Source organism: Eubalaena glacialis, chromosome 16 (assembly GCF_028564815.1).
Source record: "Eubalaena glacialis isolate mEubGla1 chromosome 16, mEubGla1.1.hap2.+ XY, whole genome shotgun sequence".
NCBI classification, from domain to species: Eukaryota; Metazoa; Chordata; class Mammalia; order Artiodactyla; family Balaenidae; genus Eubalaena; species Eubalaena glacialis.
The window spans coordinates 10,538,281-10,559,795 of record NC_083731.1 but is presented as its reverse complement, the minus strand read 5'-3'; the positions used below and the strand labels follow the sequence as shown (position 1 = coordinate 10,559,795).

At 38.4% G+C, this 21,515-nt stretch overlaps 1 protein-coding gene and 1 pseudogene across 3 annotated transcripts in view; one reads left to right on the top strand and one right to left on the bottom strand.

Annotated features, from left to right (window-relative positions):
* PCCA (propionyl-CoA carboxylase subunit alpha) overlaps positions 1-21,515 on the top strand; it is a 370,033-nt gene that overhangs the window by 284,612 nt on the left and 63,906 nt on the right. The window lies entirely within an intron of this gene.
* On the bottom strand, positions 293-21,489 carry LOC133076643 (large ribosomal subunit protein uL29m-like; annotated as a pseudogene).

Genomic DNA, 21,515 nt, shown 5'->3' with positions numbered 1-21,515 from the left:
TAGTGAGGAGAGAGAGATACAAAGTTCTACTTTCCAAATCTTTGTATCATGTTATTTTCAGTGTTCTTAATGACTGTGCAGATGAGTGTCTTAATAGCACTTTTACATGTAGAGTTTCTAGGTAAATTAACACTGGGTATGTATTTGGAATAATCCCCAGAAATATTTTCACTAGCATAGGGATAATGCTCAGTAAATCCCTTTTCATTCTTATAAGTGCTTTGCTTAAAAAAGAAGTATTATTGTGAAACAAACGGCACTCAGGGCAGACCCCGGGACTCTTTGGGGGAGGTCATTGCTTCCAGTTAAGTGCTGCGTTGTCGGAAAAAAGTAAACTCAGAGAGTTGAATGGTATACTGGGGAAAAAAGAAAAAGAAAAAGTCACTTACTTAATAAAAGATGAGGAAAAATTTTCCTCATCAGAACAGATGAGTTTTACTTACTTTCTGTAGGCATTAGCACTCAGTGTTGACTCTCTTTATCTCCAAAATATAATGTGGTCCCTGTGAAATTAATAATAATTATAATAATAATAAATAGTGCTTAATGTGTATCAGGTACAGTTCTAAGCATAGTACGTATATTAACTCATTTCATCTTCACAACAACTATATGAAGCAGGTGCTATTATTTATACTTTTGTAAATGAGGTAGCTGAGGCTCAGAGATAGTAGGTGACTTGCTCAGGGTCACATAGCTAATGGGGGATAGAGCCAAGACTGAAATCCAAGCAGCCTTGCTGTAGGATCTGTCAGCCACTACACTATGCTAAGGCAAGCTAAGTAATTTCCCTGTGATTACAAAACCAGGGAGAAGCTGAGCAGAAATTTGAACCCTGGCACTGTGACCCCAGGGTGTGTGCTTCTAACCACTGTGCTGTACAGTACTTTTCAATTTTCCCATAGAGTTCTTCGGATACTAATTTACCTCTCATTTGTGCTGTAAACCAGTGCTGCGCAGGCTTTATTTAGTGTGCTTCAGAATCAACTAGAAGATTTGTTAAATCTCAGATTGTTGGACCCACCTGCAGAGTTTACTCTGAGTTAGTAGGTCTGGGCTAGGCATGCATTTCTAAGTTCCTAGGTAGTGCTGATGCTGTAGGGGCCACAGTTTGAGAACCACTGCTTTAACCTTTTGTAATCAGAAGATAAGCTGGGAGTGATGAGCAAAGTGACTTAAGTAGGAGCCAAGTCGTTTGAAGACTTGTCAGTTACATAGTATAGATTCTGCTTTATTCTTAGGCCAGCGGGACCCATGGAAGAGTTATAACTAAGGAAGTGATGGTGTGAACAGAATTGGAGTTTAGAAAGAGCTTTTTTTGGTTCCATTGTGGAGAATGGATCGAAGAAGAGTGAGATTGGAGGCAAAGAGAGGAATTAGGAGGTATCAGAAAAATGGGAAATCATTTTGCCTGGAAAATATTAGCAATAGTCAGGATGAAGAGCACTGTATGAGGAAGGGGTCTGAAAGAACCACAGGACAGAAAGAACTGGTGGCCTCACAGTGATCTTTGTTGATTTCTCTTGCACCTGCCCTGAAGCATGGATAGATCTTCAGTGTTTATTCCTAACTCCTTTTGTCTCTATGCTGACTTCCTGGGCTGCATTGCCCAAGAGTTTCAGCTCATTACCTCCAAGCAAATAGCTATGAAAATGTGTTTGTTTGTATTTCTCTTGCCCTTGTTTATGGTAAATTCAGAGAAGAACTATATTACCACAGGTGTTTTTCAAAACGATTTTACAGTAATAACTGCTGTTCTTTTTTCCTTGGATTTTTGTATATACATTTAAACTTTTTATTATTGAAACAGTTGATATACACAAAGTAACATGTATTAGTCTTATAAGAGGTAAAGAATAACTTAATGAGTCTGTTCACCCACCATCCAGATTAAACAAGGAAACCTTACCAATGCTATTGACTTTCCTCTGTGCATCTGCTGAGTAAATCCTCCTTCCTCCCGCCCCTGGAGGTAACCACCATCCCGATTTTTAAACTTAGCACTTCCTTTTCCTTATGGAGATTTACATATAGAGTAAAACTGTAAACAGTGTATTATTTAGTTACTCGTGTTCTTGAACTTGATATAAATGGCACCATACTCTCTATGCTTCTCTAAGTTGCTTTTTCCTCCAGTGCTATGTTTGGTGAGTTTGGTCTATGTTAATGAATGTAGTTTAGTTTATTTCCATGCTATATGTTATTAAATCATGTTAATATAACACAATTTGTTTATTCTTTTTCCCCTAGGTAGACATTTGTTTTATTTATTTTGTTATCACAAACAATGCTTCTGTGAACATTTTTCTACTACGTGTTCCCTCTTGAAATAAGTGTTTCTTCAAGGAATATGCCAGTAGAATGGCTGGGTTTAGGTAATATGCACCCTTAACCCTAAACGGTGTTGCCGAATGGTTTTACCTATGCGGTTGTACCAATTTACATGCTACCAGTAGTGATGAAGACGGTGACATTAGCAGTACGAACAACGAGCTGGTTTATTGTATGCTTGCTATGCCGGGAACTGACTCTTCTAAGCACTTCTTTGCATTAATTTATTTAATCCTCACAGCAAGTCAATAAAGTATGTGCTAGTATTATTTCTCATTTTGTAGTTGGAGAAACTGAGGCTTACAGAGGCTAAATTGCTTGCCCAAGGCATTCTGCTAGTAAATGGAAGAGCTAGAATTTGAAGCCAGGAATCTGTGCCCTTAACAGTTTTTCTTCATGTCCTATGAACCTTAGTATCCAAATGACTTAAGTTTTTCCTGACTGGTGGGTTTAAATAATCTCTCTCAGTGGTTTTAATGTATACTATATTTCCTGGATTAGTAATGACAAGGAGCATTTTAAAAATATATTTATTGACAGTCCTGTTTTCTCTTCTGCAAAATACCTGTTCATGGCTTTTGCCCAATTTTTTATTGGATTGTTTGTCTTTTTCTTACTGGTTCATAAATGTTCTTCATATTGTATGTCCTGAGCCTCTGTCAGTTATATGTGTTAAAAACAACTTCTCCCAGTTTGTAGCTTGTATTTTTCCCTTTTTAAGTTATACAGGTGAAGTTTTAAATCTGAGATTCCATATGAGAATTTTCAGTCTTTTCCTTTATGGTTTGTGTATTTTGTATTTGTTTAAACAATCCTCTTCTACTCTCAAGCTCATAAAGATACTTGGCTCTATTTTCTCTTAAACCTTTTATGTTGTGCTTTTTCACATGTAAACCCTTAATCCTTCTGGGATTGAATATTGCGTATGGTGTGAGTTAAGAAAGATCCAGGTTTAGTTTTTAAAATATGGATAACCAGTTGTGCCACTACTTACAGCCCTGCTTTTCTTTCCCTTACTAGTTTGCCACCTTCTCACCTTTCCAACCCCAAAATTCTTTAAAAGGCTTATTGTTTCTGTGAAATGTTTCTCAATTAATTGTAAACAAAAAGGTGACTTTTTCCTTAATATGAAGTTCTGGTCACTATATTTGCTTTCATGAGCTGTCTGTCGATTACTTTCATTTGTCATTTATCTCTGGGGAATCCCTAGCCACTTAAAGAGGGTGTGTGTGTGTGTGTGTGTGTGTGTGTGTGTGTGTTTTGCAGGCCCAGGGTCTCAGATGATATTTGAGATACACCTTAGAAAAGCATGTTCATGAAATGGGAGGTAGATTGGGAATCATTCAAATAGGGAAATAATGTGAGCTAAGCGTGGAAAACAGATTGGAGGAGCCAAGTTATGAATGGGAGGTTAAGGAGTCTATGCTTTTCAATCACCAATGGAGATGTCATTGAAACTTTTTTGTAGAGGAGAGTAATGTGCATCAAAATGCTGTTGAGCCAAGAAAAAAAAATATGCTGTTGTGGGAGGTTAGGGTGTCTTTATAATAAAAGAGGGGTTAAGGAATTGAAGGGGGAAGTGGGAAAGGAGTTCATTTAGAAGATATTTCCTATTACTTCACTCATGAGGTAATGGACCCTAAACTGGGGTGCTGGCAGTGTACAGAAATGAGGGGGTTGGGTTTGGGAGAAGTTGCTGATTAAACTTGACACAATTTGTTGAATTCTCTATGCGTACAGTGGGGTACCATAGCGACCTCAAAATTCTGTCTCCAACGAACACTGGTCCTCTGCTTTGACCATTTAAAAATTTTTTCCTAATAGGTTTTTATGGCCTTCCCTATCGTTGTTAGGTGGTTATCCTCTTAAAAGCAAGGTTTTGAAAGTGAACCCTGCATTGTGTGCTTTTACGTACCAAGCCACCCATCATCTACCAATTTCTAAAAGCAGGAAAAAAGGATAGAAATTCAGAGTTCTATGCCAATCTGGGATTAAATCTGCTGCACTTAAATTAGATTTTTCTTCCTTCAACACTATTTTGAAACCTTAACAGGATTTTTTAAATTGTGGTAAAATATACATAAATTTAAAAATCTGAAATTTACCATTTTAACCAATTTTAGGTGTATAGTTCAGTGACATTAAGTACATTCACACTGTTGTGCAGCCATCACCCCTGTCCATCTCTAGGACTTTTTTCTCATCCCAAACTGAAACTCTGTTCCCATTAAACACTAACTCCCTATTCCCCCCTCCCCGCAAGTGCTTGGCAACTGTCCCTATGAATTTGACTACTCTAGGTACCTCATGTAAGTGGATTCATAAAGTATTTATACGTTTGCGACTGTCTTATTTCACTTAGCGTAATATCTTTAAGGTTTATCTGTGTTGTGGCATGTGTCAAAATTTCTTTCCTTTTATTTATCCATTCATCTGTTGATGGACACTTGGGTTGTTCCTACCTTTCGGCTGTTGTGAATCATGTTGCTATGAACATGGGTGTGCAAATACCTCTTCTAGTCCCTGCGTTTAGTTCTTTGGGGTGTATACACACGAGTGGAATTGCTGGGTCATATAGTAATTCTAGTTTAATTTTTTGAAGAACCGCCATTTTGTTTTTAACAGCAGCTGCACCATTTTACATTCCTACCAGCAACACACAAGGATTCTAATTTCTCCACATTTTCACCAACACTTGATATTTTCTGGTTACTGCTCTTGTTTTTGTAATAGCTAACCTAATGGATATGAAGTGGTATCTCATTGTGGAACAGGATATTTTTGGATAGTTATTGAGAAAGCATTCAGGGTACTTCCCAATACTTGCCATTTCTTTATCAGTTTTACTGTGTAAAACTGATAAATGGAGCTTTTTTAGTGCCAATAGTAGCAACTTTCTTACAACTGTTCTTTCAAACTCATTCTCTCAACTTATTCTTTTTTTTGCCGGGGGGGTGGGGGGAGTATAATTGCCTTACAATTCTCTCCTCCCCTGCATAAATGCATGTACAATTCTCACAGTTTGTAAACTTGCTACCAGGTAGTAAGCAAGTCATAGTCTATTTGGCAGAGAGTGTGTTTAAAAGTCTAGTTCATTGTAATGTCAAGACTGGTAAAACCTCTCCTGGTAAAAACTGGTAAAATTTCTCAGACTGAGAAATGTTTATAGGGAAGATGAGAGTGTTGCTTTCTTCTTTCTTGCTTTATATCCTCTTCCACTTCCCAGCTGCTATCTGGGGTCTCTCCAGGGTTGCAGTATGGTGTAAGAATGAGTGGCACACGGCTGGAGGAGCTAGGTTGACCAGGGCAGATATAATCTGGTATGCATTCTTTTGGGGAATGACAGATGTCCAAAGCTGGCTGGTGTCTTCTAGGACATTTCTGTGGGTTTGGGAGAATTCCTCACCTGTAGAACCCTTAATGCCTGCTCTGTCTTTTCCTGATTCCTGTTCCTCTTGATAGGCAGGGTCTCCCATAATGACCCAGCCTGGGTCTCTTTTCCATGATCCACATCCGGGCCACAAGAAATAGTTATAAATTCTTGCCTCACCAAAATCTTCTTTCTCTGTCACCAGAAGCATTGCTTATCTTCCCTAGGTGTCCCTCACAATCCAGGAGATACAGAAAATCAAATCATTCTCATGAATTCCTTTCACTTGGCGTAAAGTGTTCAACCTTGATTTCTTAGCTTAAGAATTCCACCTCCTCTAATTAGTTTTTAACGTCTTTCATATTCTCTTGTTGGTTTCATAGTTTCTTAGCAAGTCCTAGTAGGTGGCTTGGTCTAGCATCTTACTTAAGGATATGTGGGTATTTAGTTCCTATTTAGTTTTATTGCTGAATCCCTGTGACTACATGGAAAGTAGCACTTAAAACCTTTATCTGATTAGAGGATGAAATTACTTGGGGAGGAAGCATTACCTTTGTTTTAGTAATTAGCTTCCTATTTATCCAATCAGATTACATTTGTCTGTTCACTTTCCTGGTTTTCATTGGTAAGCCTCATGAGCTTAATATTATCCATTAATTTCTTTAAAAATATATTGTATTTTGGCATGTACATTATTTGGATAATGAATTTATAAATTACTAAATTCTTTTAATTGATCTAAATTACCTATTTCAGTTTTTATTTGACCTTGAATTTCCACTGTCTTGCTGAGTTCCTGGCCCATGTAGAAGCTCAATAACTGGATGAATGGCTGAGTGGGTGGATGAATGGATAGTCATCTTGCATTTTTGTAATCTCAGAAATAAATCTGCCTTATCTATACCTGCATTTTAAGATTTAGATTTTGTTTCTTCTAAGCCGTCCTCAAATTAAGCTATGTTCATCAGATAGCCTTCCTAGCCGTTTTATCAGTTCTCTTTAATTCCTGATTTTCCAACATTCGCAAAATCCATGCTCTATTAGGTAACATGGCTGGTTGATCTCTACAGTTACAGAATCACTGCAGCTCCTTTGAGAGCAAAGAGAGACAAGAGGGCTCCCAAGGACCTGCCCACAGAAGTCTCTCGCTTATGTAGCACGACTCTTTCCAGTCAAGCACGTGGCTTTCCTGTTTGCCTTCATTTGCTGTGGGAGCACCTGAGCTGCTGAAGGCTAACAGTACCACGTATTGATAGGTATTGGTAGGTATTGAAAAGGGTCCACCTCAGGCTGTTCCTCATTTCCGCCTTCGCAAGGTGTGTGCACACCTTGTTTGCACTCTCTTTCCCCCAGTGGCACTGATTATTCACGGCTCAGTTGAGTCTACTTCACACCATCTCTTACTCTAGTATATGTGCGAGCTGCTTTACGTCTTTTTCTCTTCAAGAATATCATGCTCTTGGACACAAATTCTAGTCATTATTAATAACTTTAAGTATAGAGCTAGTGATGTATTTATCTGACTGGGGGAAGAGGTCATATATTTTGAAATGAAATAATTTATAATAAAGAACTGGGGATATAAACCTTGAAAACTCTTGAAGATACTAAAAGGCCTTCTTTAGAATTTTTTAAAGTTTTTAATCTATTTCTTCATCTAATAATGAAACCATTTTCCCTCAAATATTATCATTCAAGGAAAATAAAATGATAGTATTTATATTTATTTATTTTTTTATTGTTGGTTATATACCAGCACATTCCTACTGTTTTCATTGCATATGTAGAGTCCCTCAGTAATGGCACTTATTAAATATGTCTTAATGGTATAATCTGAGAAACTAACAATCTTTTCTCATTCTTTTGTGGAAAGATATATTCTGATTTCCAAATTACCAATTTAAAAAGTTGTGGAATGAAACAGGTTGTCCAATAGAAACCTAATATGAGCCATATTTGCAGTTTAAGTTTCTTAGTAGCCACGTTAAGAAAGTAAGCACAAGTGAAATTCATTTTTCTAATCCAGTTTATTTAACCCACTATCTCCAAAAGGTTAGCATTTCTACATGAAACACAAATTATTAGTGTGATACCGGAAATGAAACATACTTCTGACGCGTATATGACAACAATAACATAAGTAATGGAACCATTAAAGTGGAATGTACCAAAACAATGAAGTTGTGTTTAAAAGGGAAAATATATTATACTACATCTGTATTTAAAATTAAATAAAATTATAAATTTAGTTTCTCAGTTGCACTAGTCACATTTCAAGTTCTTACTGGCCATGTGTGGCTAGTTAGATGGCTCACCAACAGAACCTTTTGTAAGTCAGACAGTGTTTACAGAAGAAAAAACACATTTTTGTAAAGGGCTCCCCCCATGTGTCAGCCACAGTTTTGGTTTTTATCATTTAAAATTAGAAATAGATGAATTAAATTCATTTTAAAACAGAAGGTGAATTTCTCATCTAGGTGACAACCTTTTAAAATTTTAACTTAGAAGCTTAACAAAAATTAGAACTATTTTTAAAAAGTGGAATGATTTCCTATCTGGAGCATGTAACTAAAGTGTTGAAACAAAACAAAAGGTTTTGCTGTTCCATACGTGTTAAGCTCACTGCTTTCTTAACACTGCTTTCTTCACACATCCAAGCACCTTCCAACTATGGAATGTGCTGGATGAATAGAACTTTTTTATTATTCCTATGACTGTATTCCTGTGAAGTAAATTTTTTTTAACCTTGAAGAGACTCTTTAATTTTACTCTGAACAACTCAAATAGTTTTCGATTTCTTACAATGTAATTTGTCTGCTGGGATTTAATATACTGTTTCTCGTTAGTGTTTTACATGCTGGATTTTCATTTTGCATAGTCACGTTGTTTGAACATTTGCAAGCAGAGCCGACTAACTGCTATTGGCCTGTTTCTTTGTGTGGCATGATTTCTTCTCTCCACCTGCTCACAGCAGGTTGTCCACAGGCCTGAAGAGTAGCTAAATACTTTTGAAAATATCTTGAGATCCTGCTAAGGTCTAACAATTTCCGCATTTGTGTGATGTGAAGCTATTCGTGGTGTACCTTTCAAGGCTTTTTTCTTTTTATTTCTCATATTCTTGCTTAAATATTTTCAAAAGAAGACAAATTTATTATAAATAACAGTACAAAGCTGATTGCAGCACTATCGCATTCTGCATTGAATAGGTCATTGATATTCAACTAAGTGGAACTAATTTTCTGTGTTAAAGCAGACAAATTTGGAATAGTGTCACATGAATCTCATGTTATTTACTACAGAATACCAGATTAAATGGATTACTTGTGAATTGATTGCAGTGTTAAATAGATTATATAACATGATAACTTAAAATGCTCAGTGGGCCTTTGTAAGAATAGAATATTATACAAGCACATGAATGTAATAGAAGAGATGTTACGTTTGTGGAATGTGTATCTGTGATATATTTGCAAATGCTTGTCCACACGGAATTTGAATAGATTTCTAAAATTTAACCTTGATTTTCTGTTTTTGAAGAAAATGAATGGATTTCCTCACCACTTCAGGAGAGAAGTTTAAAATGTTATTTTCTTTTTTCTGTTTTTCAGATTAAAATAACTCCCACAACTTCCGAGAACAAAGTTTAGTTTTAATCCTAATAAATGTATGTGTATAGATGCTAAAATAAATGTTAATAATATTTTAAGTAGAAAATTAAATGAAGCGACTTACATTTTTGCTTATACTTTGCCAGTACAAAAAAAAAAGAAAAAAAAAGTGGATTTGGAAGTAATCATCTTACGTTTTCAGTCCCCAAATAAATGTATCCCATGTTTTTTCGACGTTTCTCCTCACCCCCCCCCACCCCCTTAGCAGTAACTAGCTGTTTTGTCCTATATGCATGTGATTACTCTAGACTCATCAAATGTAATAGGAAACCATCTATTTAGGATGTATAGGATATATAAATGTATAACTTAGAAGAAGTAGAGGATGGTATTTTTTTCTAACGAAGTAGGAAATGAAAGAGTAATTATTAACCATCTCCTTTTCACATTCCTGAAAACATCAATTACAGTTACACATCTTAGAAACAAGCCCACCAGTAGAACAGAAATAACTCCTTTCACTATGCTTCAAAAAATTTAATCACTATTTAACAGCTGGGATGTATTTACAACTATAATTTAAAATACTAATTTTGATGCAAGTCTATCTGCTTTTGTAGTGTAGTCTAGAAGCTTAGCCATTTTCTTGTCTCTAGTGGCATATGTTTTATGATTTGGAGTTGCTTTTAAAAATTTAATATAATGGGAAAATGTCTTTCTGTATCCCCTCCCCACACACACATACTTTTTCTCCTCTACTCTCTGTTAACTAGAAAATTATGTTTTAGTAGCTGCCAGAAGAAGAGGATTTTGAATAGTATAAACACTGATTATGGAAAACATGGAAAATAATACAAGCAGCTGCAGTGCAGTCCGATAAGACAAATCCCGTAGTAATGGCCTTTAAAACATATTATCAAGTTGGAAATCAGTGAGGGAAAAAAGAAAACTATTACTGTTTCTTCCTCATACTGTTCAGTGAGATTACTTTTAAAGGTGAAATTGCCTTTGATTTTATTACCTTAGGAAGATATTTTTGGAACATTTTAAAATTTTGTGAATGTTTTTGCTTTTTTTGAGTGAGCTAATTTGCTAATTTTGTATGAATTTGATTCTAACAAATGTTGAAATTATTTTGTTAAGAAAGTCTTCCTAAGTACTTTTTTCCTTAAAGAAAGAAAAAATGAAGTATATTTTGTAAATGTTGGAGCAGACTATCAGAATAAGAAAAGAAGGATGTTTTACTTTAGCTGTGAAGTGCCACTTAAAATAGAAAAGAGGGTAAAATATTTTAGGACAGAATATGTTTCATGAAAATGAAAGTTTTAATTTTTATTTTGTTTTGCTTTTTGCTATTAGCTTATCAAGGGGCCAGTTCGTATTTGTTTTTGGCATACCTCAGACTCATCGTAGGCATTGAGTACTTTGTTCTTCGTGGATTCTAAAACTGAATTGTCTTAATCCTAGACTGTGGGAAAAGTGTGTATTCCTGTTTCCTGTGTAGAAGTAAATTCCAGTTTTGAATGAAATTTTATTTCCCTGTTTTCTATTACATCAATCCTTATTGCTGAGATATGTCAGGTTTGCGTTCTTTCTTTCTTTCAGTGCACATATACGGACTGTGGTAGCTGTGGTGGGGGAATATCTGATACTCATTATGTACGTAATTTTAACCTGCTTTAGACTGAACGCAAAGTTAAGGGTAACTTATTGGTACTTATATCTATGGTTTACATATTCACTGTTACACTTTAATTGTGTCTTTAATGTGAAAAAAACGTTTCTAAACCTGTTTCCATTTTACATATTGCAAAATTACTTCTGTTTGCCTTGGAATCAGTCCAACCCACGTAGGGTAAGGAAAAGGAACTGTTATATTTTTTTAATGTCTCTTACATAGAAGGCAATTCTGATACGACCTAGGCAGTGTTCTAGACTCTGGAGATACAGCAATGACCAAGACTTACACTGCAGCAGGGGGATGTAGATACCAAACACGTGACCATGTTAAAAAGGTAATTTAACAGGATAATTCATAGAAGGCAATTAGGAGGAAGTAGCTTTAGGTAGGGTTAGGAAGTCCTCTCTGAATAGCTAACATTGAGTTGCGACCTATGAGGAGTAGGAGGAAGCCATGCAAAAATCTGGGGGAGGAAAGTTCCAAGTAGAAGGAATGGCACGTGCAAAGGCCCTGAGACAGGAACACGTTTGGTTTGTGTGGAAGCCAGGAGGAAGGCCAGTGTCTCCTTGAGTGGACACTCAAGGAGAGTGGACAAAGATAGGCCGGGACCAGGTCATATAGGGTCTTTGTAGGCCAGGGAATTTGGTTTTTATTCGATTCCTATTGCGAAGCTTTTGAAGGGTTAGAGTAGAAGAATGGTATGATGTGATTTAAAATTACTGCTGTGAGGAGGGATGGACCCTAGGGGGCCAGTGGTGGAGACAGGGAAGTCGTTTGTTATGATCATTGCAGTCATCCACACGAGAGGTGCTGGTGATGGTTTAGATGAGGAGCCTGCCAGATCCAAACCAACGGCCAGTCTTTGTACTGCTCACAAGTTGACTGGTTTTTTAAAGTTTGCAAGTATTACATTTTAAATGGTTGGAAAAAATTAAAGGAAGAAGAATGTTTCATGACACATGAAAAGTATATGAGATTCAAATTTCAGGTCCGTAAATGGAGTTTTACCAAAACACAGCCGCATTTATTCATTTTCATCTGTCCGTGGCTGCTTTTGGAGTTTTTATTGTACATAGAAGCTTAATGCCCTGATTTGCCCCTATCACACAGCAGTTCAGTAGCTTAGGAGTTTGTTGAGATTTTATTGACGCAGGACCAAGATTGAAATTTTTCTGAACAAAAAAGAACTGTCCTCAACCACTATTATGGAATGTCAAACATTGAATGCCTTTGAAAATTAGCTTGTGTTGCAGACTTGATGATGTTTCTTAATGAAGTCAACCGGAAATTGCAAGGCAAAACAGCATTTACGTGCAAGATGCATACTGTGGTAAAGTCATTTTGACAAATAATGTTTGAGTCACAACTAATGGCAAGCTGCTTTTTATACTTCCTAGGCTGTCAAAAGATTAAAGCAAGAAGTGGACTACAGTTCCAGCAGCATTTTTACAAAAGCAAAAGAAATTTCCGTATTTCAAAATCTGTATAACTGTGCAATTGAGGATCTTCCACTCAACCTTCAACTGGAAGTGATTAAACTACAATATGTTATGCTAAAGGCAAATATCAAGAGAAGAACCTAGCAAAATCTGGCCCTTTGGGGAAAAAAAATTGCCAACCTTTGGCTTAGACTAAGATGGTAGCAATGGAGATGGCTTGAAGTGAACTAATTTTGTTGCAGGAAGGGGACCCCTTTCAGGGCCCGAGAGTGGGCTCTTGTCTAATACTCAGAAATGAATTGTCTGAGGAGACACACGTGCTGACAAAGCAAGAGACTTTATGGGGAAGGGACGCCTGGGGGCGGAGAGCAGCAGGGTAAGGGAACCCAGGCGAACTGCTGTGCCATGTGGCTCGTGGTCTTGGGTTTTATGGTCATGGGGTTAGTTTCTGGGTTGTCTCTGGCCAAACATTCGGACTCAGGGTCCTTCCTGGTGGCACGTATCACTCAGCCAAGGTGGATTCCAGCGAGGAGGATTCTGGGAGGTTGGTAGGACATAGGGACTGGCGTCTCCTCTCTCCTTTTGACCTTTCCTGAATTCTTCTGGTTGGTAGTAGCTTGTCAGTTCCACATTTCTTACCAGGACCCTCTGTTGTAAGATAACTCATGCAAGTGGTTACTATCTTGCCTGGCTAGGGTGGGCGGTGTTGGTCAGTGGTTCCCCTAACAACTTGACATATATTTTTGAGGGAAGGCGGAAAAGATTGGCAGGTAGATTAGATACTGGGTATGAAGGAAGTTAAAGAATTAAAGGTGAGTGAATGATGGTAATATTTACTGAGATGGGAAGGCTAGGGGAGAAGTAGGTTTGGGGAGGCAAATCAAGAATTCTGTTTGGGGCTTCCCTGGTGGCGCAGTGGTTGAGAATCTGCCTGCCAATGCAGGGGACATGGGTTCGAGCCCCAGTCTGGGAAGATCCCACATGCCGCAGAGCAACTAGGCCCGTGAGCCACAACTACTGAGCCTGCGCGTCTGGAGCTTGTGCTCCGCAACAAGAGAGGCCGCGATAGTGAGAGGCCCGCGCACCGCGATGAAGAGTGGCCCCCGCTTGCCGCAACTAGAGAAAGCCCTTGCACAGAAACGAAGACCCAACACAGCCAAAAATAAATGAATAAATAAATAAATAAAAAAAAAAAAAAAAAAAAAGAATTCTGTTTGGACTTGGTAGGTTTAATATGTGCATTAGATATCCAAGTGTTGATGTCCAGTTAACAGTTGACTATATGAGTCTTGAACTCAGAAGACAAATGGGAGTTGAAAACATAAATTTGATAGTCATATTCATATAGATTTTCTCTAAAAGCATGGATCTGCCACATACAAAAGATTAAAGTTGGACCCTTATCTTAAACTAGATACAAAAATTAACTCAAAGTGGATTAAAGACCTAAACATAACACCGAAAACTATAAAACTTCTAAAAGAAAATGTAAGCAAAAAGCTTCATGACTTTGGACTTGACAGTGATTTCTTGGATATAACACCAAAATCATAGGCACAAAAGCAAACATAGACAAATTGGACTACATCAGACTTAAAAACTTTGTGTATCAAAGGACACAACAGAGTGAAGAGGCATCCTGTGAAATGGGAGAAATATCTGGAAGTCATACATCTAATAAGGGGTTAATATCCAGAATATATAAAGAACTCTTGCATCTTAACAACAAAAAATTAAATAACCTGATTAAAAAGTGGACAAAGGCCTTGAATAGACATTTCTCCAATGATGATACACAAATGGGCAGCACGCATATGAAAAGATGCTTGACATCACTAATCGAAAGAGAAGTGCAAGTCAAAACCACAGTGAGATATCACCTCATAGCCGTTAGGATGGGTACTGTCAAAAAAAAAAAACAGAAAATAACAAGTGTTGGTGAGAATGTGGAAAAACTGGAACCTGTGTGCACTTTTGGTAGAATTACAAAATGGTGCACCTGCTATGGAAAACAGTATGGAGGGTCCTCAAAAAATCAAGAATAGTACTACCATATGATCCAGCAATCCCACTTCTAGATATTGCAATATATATCCAAAAGCATTGAAAGTAGGGTCTTGAAGAGATATTTGTGCACCCATGTTCATTGCAGCATTATTCACAGGAGCCAAGCAACCAAAATGTCCATCGATGGATGGATGAATGAATAAACTGTGGTACATACATACAGTGAAATATTATTCAGCCGTAAAAAGGCAAGAAATCCTGTCACATGCTACAACATGGATGAACCTTGAGGACATTATGCTAAGTGAAATAAGGCAGTCCCCAAAAGACAAATACTATATGAATCCACTTGTATGAGGTATCTAAAGCACCTACTAAAGTAGTCGAATTAATAGAAATAGAAAGTAGAATGGTAGTGACTAGGGCCTTGGGGGAGGGGAAGGAGGGGAGTTTTTGTTCAATGGGTATGGAGTTTCAGATCTACAAGATGAAGAAAGTTCTGGAGATCTATTTCACAGCAATGTAAATACACTTAACACTACTGAACAGTATACTTAAAATGGTTAAAGTGGTAAAGTTTGTTATTTTTTAACACAGTAAAAGTTCCATTAATTGAAAATCACAAGAGCCAAAGCAATTTTTAAAAAGAAACACAAAGTTGGAGAATTTATACAACCTGATTTCAAGACTATGGGACAGCAGTATCAAGACAGTGTGGTATTGGTAGATAGACATGCAGATCAGCAGAACAGGATAGAGTCTAGAAATAAGATCCAGATAAGAATGGTCAATTGGTTTCTGGCAAAAGCACCAAGGAATTCAGTAGAAAATTCTCTCAAACAAATAGTGCTGGCAGAACTAAATATCCATTTGGGGAAAAAAGGAACGCATTTATTAGTCAGCAGATCAGTGGTTGCCTCTAGGCAGGGACCGGGGCTGGCCTGCAGAAGGGTTAGAAGCATCTTTTGGAGGTGATGGAAATGTTCTGTATCTTGATTGTGGTGGTGGTTTTGTAGAACCATCAAAAGTTATAGAATTCTATACTTTAAATAGAATGCTGGGTTTTTGGTACATAAATTAGACTTCCATGAAGTAAACTTTTTAAAAGTAAGTATCAGGGAATGGAGGGAGAAGCATGGATCTGGATGAGAGCGCACAGAGGAAGAACATAGATGGAAAGAGAAGAGGGCTGAGGCCTGGGTCCGGGGGCGCTCCAGCAGTTAGAAATTGAATGCAGAGGCAAAGCTGGCAAACGAGGCTAAGAAAGAGCTGCCAAGGAGGCGGGAGAAGAACACGGAGCGTGAGATATCCGTGAAGCCCGTGAAAGAGGTGTTTGAGAAAGGGCATCGTCAACCGTCTATAGTGTAGGTGAATAAGATGAGGACAGAGCTGACCAATAGATACGGCAAGATGGAAATTGTAGATGACCTTGACAAGAATGACTACAGAAAATTAGTGGGGACAAAAGCCAGATGGGTGTAGGTTTAAACGTGAATGAAAAGTGAAGAAGTGGAGACCGTGAAGATAGACAGCTTGTCAAGGTATCTTGCTTTGAAGGAGAAGAAATGGGCTAGCTTGAGAGAAATGTCTGTGGAAACTTTTTTTATTCTTTGTGTTTTGTTTATTGAAGAAACTGAGTCATTTGTCCTGTAGAGTTGTGTGTTGCCAGGATTTAGCTGATTGCATCCAGTAGTGTAGTTCAACATGTGCTTTCTCCTCTGTTTCCTGTAAACTGATACTTGGATCTTAAAGATGTAATCAGATTCAGGTGCCATTATCTTTGGCAAGACTGAGCCATGAGTGGTATGGAGTGCCTCCCTAAGAGGCCATACTGTCTGGTCATCCTCTGTTGATGTTCAAGTTTAGGTCAATAAATTCATTAAGGTTTACAAAATGATAATATTCTAATTTTGCCATTCTTTCGTCATTTATTACCTGGAACAATTCTTTAAAGAGAAACTCCACCTCAGCTACTTCTTGGGTTACCCAGGAGTATTTGCCTAGGAAAGATAAAATTAATGTTTGATCCTTTCCTTTTATTTACCAGTTCTCAAAGAGCGGGTTCCCTATCATTCTTCAAAAGTGACTCAATTGGGGTATTGTTTTTGCTTTTGGTATCCATTTTAAACTCACCAGGTTTAAACATACTCGATATGTTTTATTCCATTGCAGTTAACATCCTTATTGATTGTCAAATTATCCCATCTTTGGCCAGAGGGAGTTTCTTCAAGTTGGTTCCTGAGTCTTTTTGACGTGACCACAGTCTTTGATAGCTCCCTTGCTTTCTGATATGACAAGATATAGAAGCCTCATTTCTGCCCCAGACCTGGGTTCAGCCATTTTTCCAAGAAGCCTTGATTTCTTTGAGGCGGAAATGGTATTATTTGTAGATAACAGTTGGGGTGCTGGGGGTGCTTGTTGCTGTGAGACCTTTTCAGTGTTTCTGGGGAGGGTTCAGACCCTATGACACCACTGTCATCTTAGCAGAATCCAGTAGCCTCACTTTTCAATCAGAAGTTTTCTCATTCTGAAGAATTGTTGTGATTGGGTCTACTGCTGTAGCATAAAGGTGATTGACTCTGCTGATTCTTTACTGGGAAATATGGCCTGTGGCTCTCCTGCGACAGCCTTCTGAGGAGGGAAAGTTTAACCACTGCTGGGATGAGGTCCTGGTCTGGTAGTCACAGGGATGCTTCAAGCGAGGTTTTCTCCTCACTACTCCGAAAACCTCAGCAGCGTAGAATTCATCAGGTTGTTGGGTTGCCTACCCACAATCTAAATTGTTCTGCACTGTTCCTTTCCCTGATTTCTTGGGGGAAATCACTACACTTCTAATTCTCCCCCAGCTAAAACTTCTGCTAGACAAAGAGTGAGAAATACGAAAGTCACTCTTATCTGTCATAATATGGAAAACTTAAGAATTCTTGGTGAAGATTGACCTTACATTTCCATTTCTGCAGCACTGACTTATATGTTTGTGGGATTAAAGAGGAAGTACAAGAAATGGTCCTTGCCCTTAAGGAACTCACCATCTAATTGATGACCTAGTCTAAGACAGTGTAGAGATATTCTATCCTGTACAGTCAAAATACTTGGGTTGGGATTCTTGCTCTCCCCCTGCGAGGTAGGCAAATGGCATTTTACATTCCTGCACCTTTAGTTTCCTCATAAACAAAATGTAGATCTTCAGATCTGTTTGCCCTCCAAATTCTAAAGTTCTGTCACTGAGTCATGTTTAGTTCTACTGCTGTGCTCGCTTAGTCCTTGAGTCCTCCTTCCTGAGTGACTGCAGTAGCATTTTCCTTGTCCTCCCACTCCAGTCCCCCCACATTTCTGTATAGCTTCAACCTTAACTCAAGCCGTCAGTCCTTCTGAAACATAAGCATGTCACTCCCCATTCTTAACTATAAGAACTTTGTAAAGTTTGCACTCCCTCTGGGCAAGATGTGACCTGGCTCTGTAATTACTTCTCAGTTTCCTTTCTTGCTACTTCCCTCCATCAGCCAAACCTATCTCTGGCCATGCTGAACTACTTACCATTCCTTAAACTCCCCATGCATTTTCTTAATCTGAAATTTGCACAAACTGTCCCATCAGACCTAAAGTTTCTCTTTCGCTTCCCATTTGGAGAATTCCCGCTCATTTTTTAATACCCATCTCTTCTGTCTATCTCACATCTTCCTTAATCTTTCTGGACACTTAGCTGGTCTGCCCTCTTATCCTGTAACACTCTGTATGTTTTGTACTATGGATTTATCATATTGAATTATAATTTATTGTAGAATTCTTTTCTTTCCTTTGGTCTCCTGGAAGGTGAGTCTTAATTCAGCTAGCAGTACTCAGTACGTAGCTGTTGGACGGATGGTTGGCTAGCCGGATGACTTAAAGTACAAGTGCCAGCATCAGAACCTAGGATTCAAGCCTCAATTGTTAATCTCTTCCCCACTGAGGGAAAGAATCTATTTTATTCCATCCTGTGTTATATCTCTTTTTGCCTTAAGTTATGCATGTCCATAATAGGAATAACAGATAAGCTAAAATGAAAAGTCAACTAATATCTTCCACTCAGAAATAACAGTTAACTGTTTAATGTGTATTATTTATTCTAGAGTTTTATCTATAATGTATAGAATTTTTAAACAAGATTTATTCTGAACATATTGTTCTTTCTTTTTGCATTTAGAAATATACCATACACATTTTTCATGTCGCTAAAATTTTTAAATGGCTGTATGGGTATACCATAATTTATTTAACCGGTTTCTTTTCTTCATCATTTATTTACTTTTTAAAAAATATTTATTTATTGGCTGCGCCGGGCCTTAGTTGCAGCATGTGCAATCTTCGTTGCCATGTGCGGGATCTTTCTTTGTTGCGGCATGCAGGATCTAGTTCTCTGACCAGGGATCAAACCTGCGCCCCCTGCATTGGGATTGCGGATTCTTAACTGCTGGACCACCAGGGAAGTCCCACTTTTCTTCATCATTTAGATTGCTTGAAATTTTTAGATTCTGTAAACTACACTGTGATGACATTTTCATAGCTTTATTTTTCTGCCCACTCATGACTTTTTTCCTTAAGATAAATTCTTAGAAGTGAAATTATTGGATAAAAATACTGACTGTGAATTTTCTACTCTATACCACACCACCTTGAGTATACCAGTCAGGTTACTCAAGTCACTTGGCAGTATTTGCAGGTAGGGGTAAACATTTTGGTATCATTGTGTATTAAACTGCTTTTCTTCTTATTGATTTGACTTCCCTCAGTCAAGGAACCAGGGGTTCAGCCTGAATTCTAGAGGTTTAGTCTGGGTTCTATGACTTTAGTGATCATAAAGATCAGAGTTGGTAAACCTCCACTTCTTTAAAAGGAATACAGTTAGGATACGTCTAGAATTAGTTCATGGCATGCAGTTGAGTGGAGACTGCTAATACTTTCTCCAGGGCTACATCGGAGAACTTACAAAAAAAATCATAGCTGCTTCGTTAGAACTGCTTAATTTATTTGTGTAGTCTTTGAAGCCACTGAGCCCTCTCTGATTAGCACAGGAAAGGAAGAATTTTGAAGAACAGGTTAGGAATAACGAGAGGAATTTTATAAGTGAGAATTATCTGAAAAAGTATAATTTACTTCCAGTGTACTATTTAATCATCCATTTTTAGTAAAGTAAAATTCAAATAAGGAAGATATGCATAAATAATATTGTATTCACTTTGAACATAATTTATTTACAAATAAATGCATAACATAGAGGTTATTTCTTTTTTTACTGCTCTCTGGACATAGAAGAATTGCATTGTTCTTATTGTTATTTTAAACAAATGCTAACTCTTTTTTTAAATTAATTAATTAATTTATTTATTTATGGCTGTGTTGGGTCTTCGTTTCTGTGCGAGGGCTTTCTCTAGTTGCGGCAAGCGGGGGCCACTCTTTATCGCGGTGCGCGGGTCACTATCGCGGCCTCTCTTGTTGGGGAGCATAGGCTCCAGACGCGCAGGCTCAGTAGTTGTGGCTTACGGGCCTAGTTGCTCTGCGGCATGTGGGATCTTCCCAGACCAGGGTCCGAACCCGTGTCCCCTGCATTGGCAGGCGGATTCTCAACCACTGCACCACCAGGGAAGCCCGCTAACTCATTTTTATAACAACTTTATTGAGATATAATTCACGTATCATACAATTCACCCAAAGTGTACAATTCAGTGTTTTTTAGTCTCTTCACAGAGTTGTACAGTCATCACCACGATCAATTTTAGAACATTTTCATGCCCCTCAAAAGAAACCTCATATGAATTAGCAAATCATTCCCCGTATCCTCCCAACCGTCCTTTCCCCAATCAACCACCATTCAAATCCTTCCCTTCCCTCCCCTCCCCTCTCCTCCCCGAGTCCTAACCACTGGACCGCCAGGCAATCCCCCCCACAGATGTCTTTTATCCAGGCACCAGGTCTAGCTTTTCCCTGAGCAATCTGAAGAAGGCTTAGGGCATCTTCTCTTTCCTGGACAACTTAAATGCATCCATGGGAACTTCCCTGCTGGTCCAGTGGTTAAGAATCCCCCTTCCAGTGCAGGAGACTCGGGTTCGATCCCTGGTCAGGCAACTAAGATCCTACATGCTGCAACTAAGACCCGACGCAGCCAAACAAACAAACAAACAAATAAATAAATAAAATTAAAAAAACAAAAATAAAAAAATGTAACATGTATTAAAAAAAAAAAAAATGCAGGTCTTCCCTGGTGGCGCAGTGGTTAAGAATCCACCTGCCAATGCAGGGGACACGGGTTCGAGCCCTGGTCGGTCCGGGAAGATCCCACATGCTGCGGAGCAACTAAGCCCGTGCACCACAACTACTGAGCCTGCGCTCTAGAGCCCGTGAGCCACAGCTACTGAGCCCGTGTGCCACAACTACTGAAGCCCACGTGCCTAGAGCCCAAGCTCCGCAACAAGAGACGCCACCGCAATGGGAAGCCCGCGCACCACAACGAAGAGTAGCCCCCGCTCGCCACAACTAGAGAAAGCCACGCGCAGCAATGAAGACCCAACGCAGCCAAAAGTAAATAAATAAATAAAATAAATTAAAAAAAAAAATGCATCCATGGAATCCACTACCTTTTCTTACCGTTCTGAACTTGGCATTGGCAGTCTCTCCCACCCGGCCTCCTGCTCTAGAGTTAGGAACGTGTTTCTTTTTTAAGTAGGACACACCAGAGTTTATGTACACCTTCCTTACTTCCATTCCTTAATTGCCAACAGGCCCATGAAGCTCCAACTTTCGATTTTTATTCCCCCTAACTCTTGGGGTCATCAGAAAATTCTTCTAGTCCTTTCTTTGACAAAGTGATATAAAGTAATCTATGCTGGTGAAAAGATGTGATATATGGTATAGTCTTAGGCAGCAGACTAAGATAATACCTGTAGCCTGTACTAGCTGGGGCCTGAGGAGTTACTGACGACCTGGAAGTCTTCCGGGTGGCTGAGAGTTTTCCTGCAAAGAAGAGCCAAACTACAGCAGTCGACTTCCTGTCCCTATGGATTTGCCTCTTCTGGACATTTCATGTTAAATGGAATCATATAATA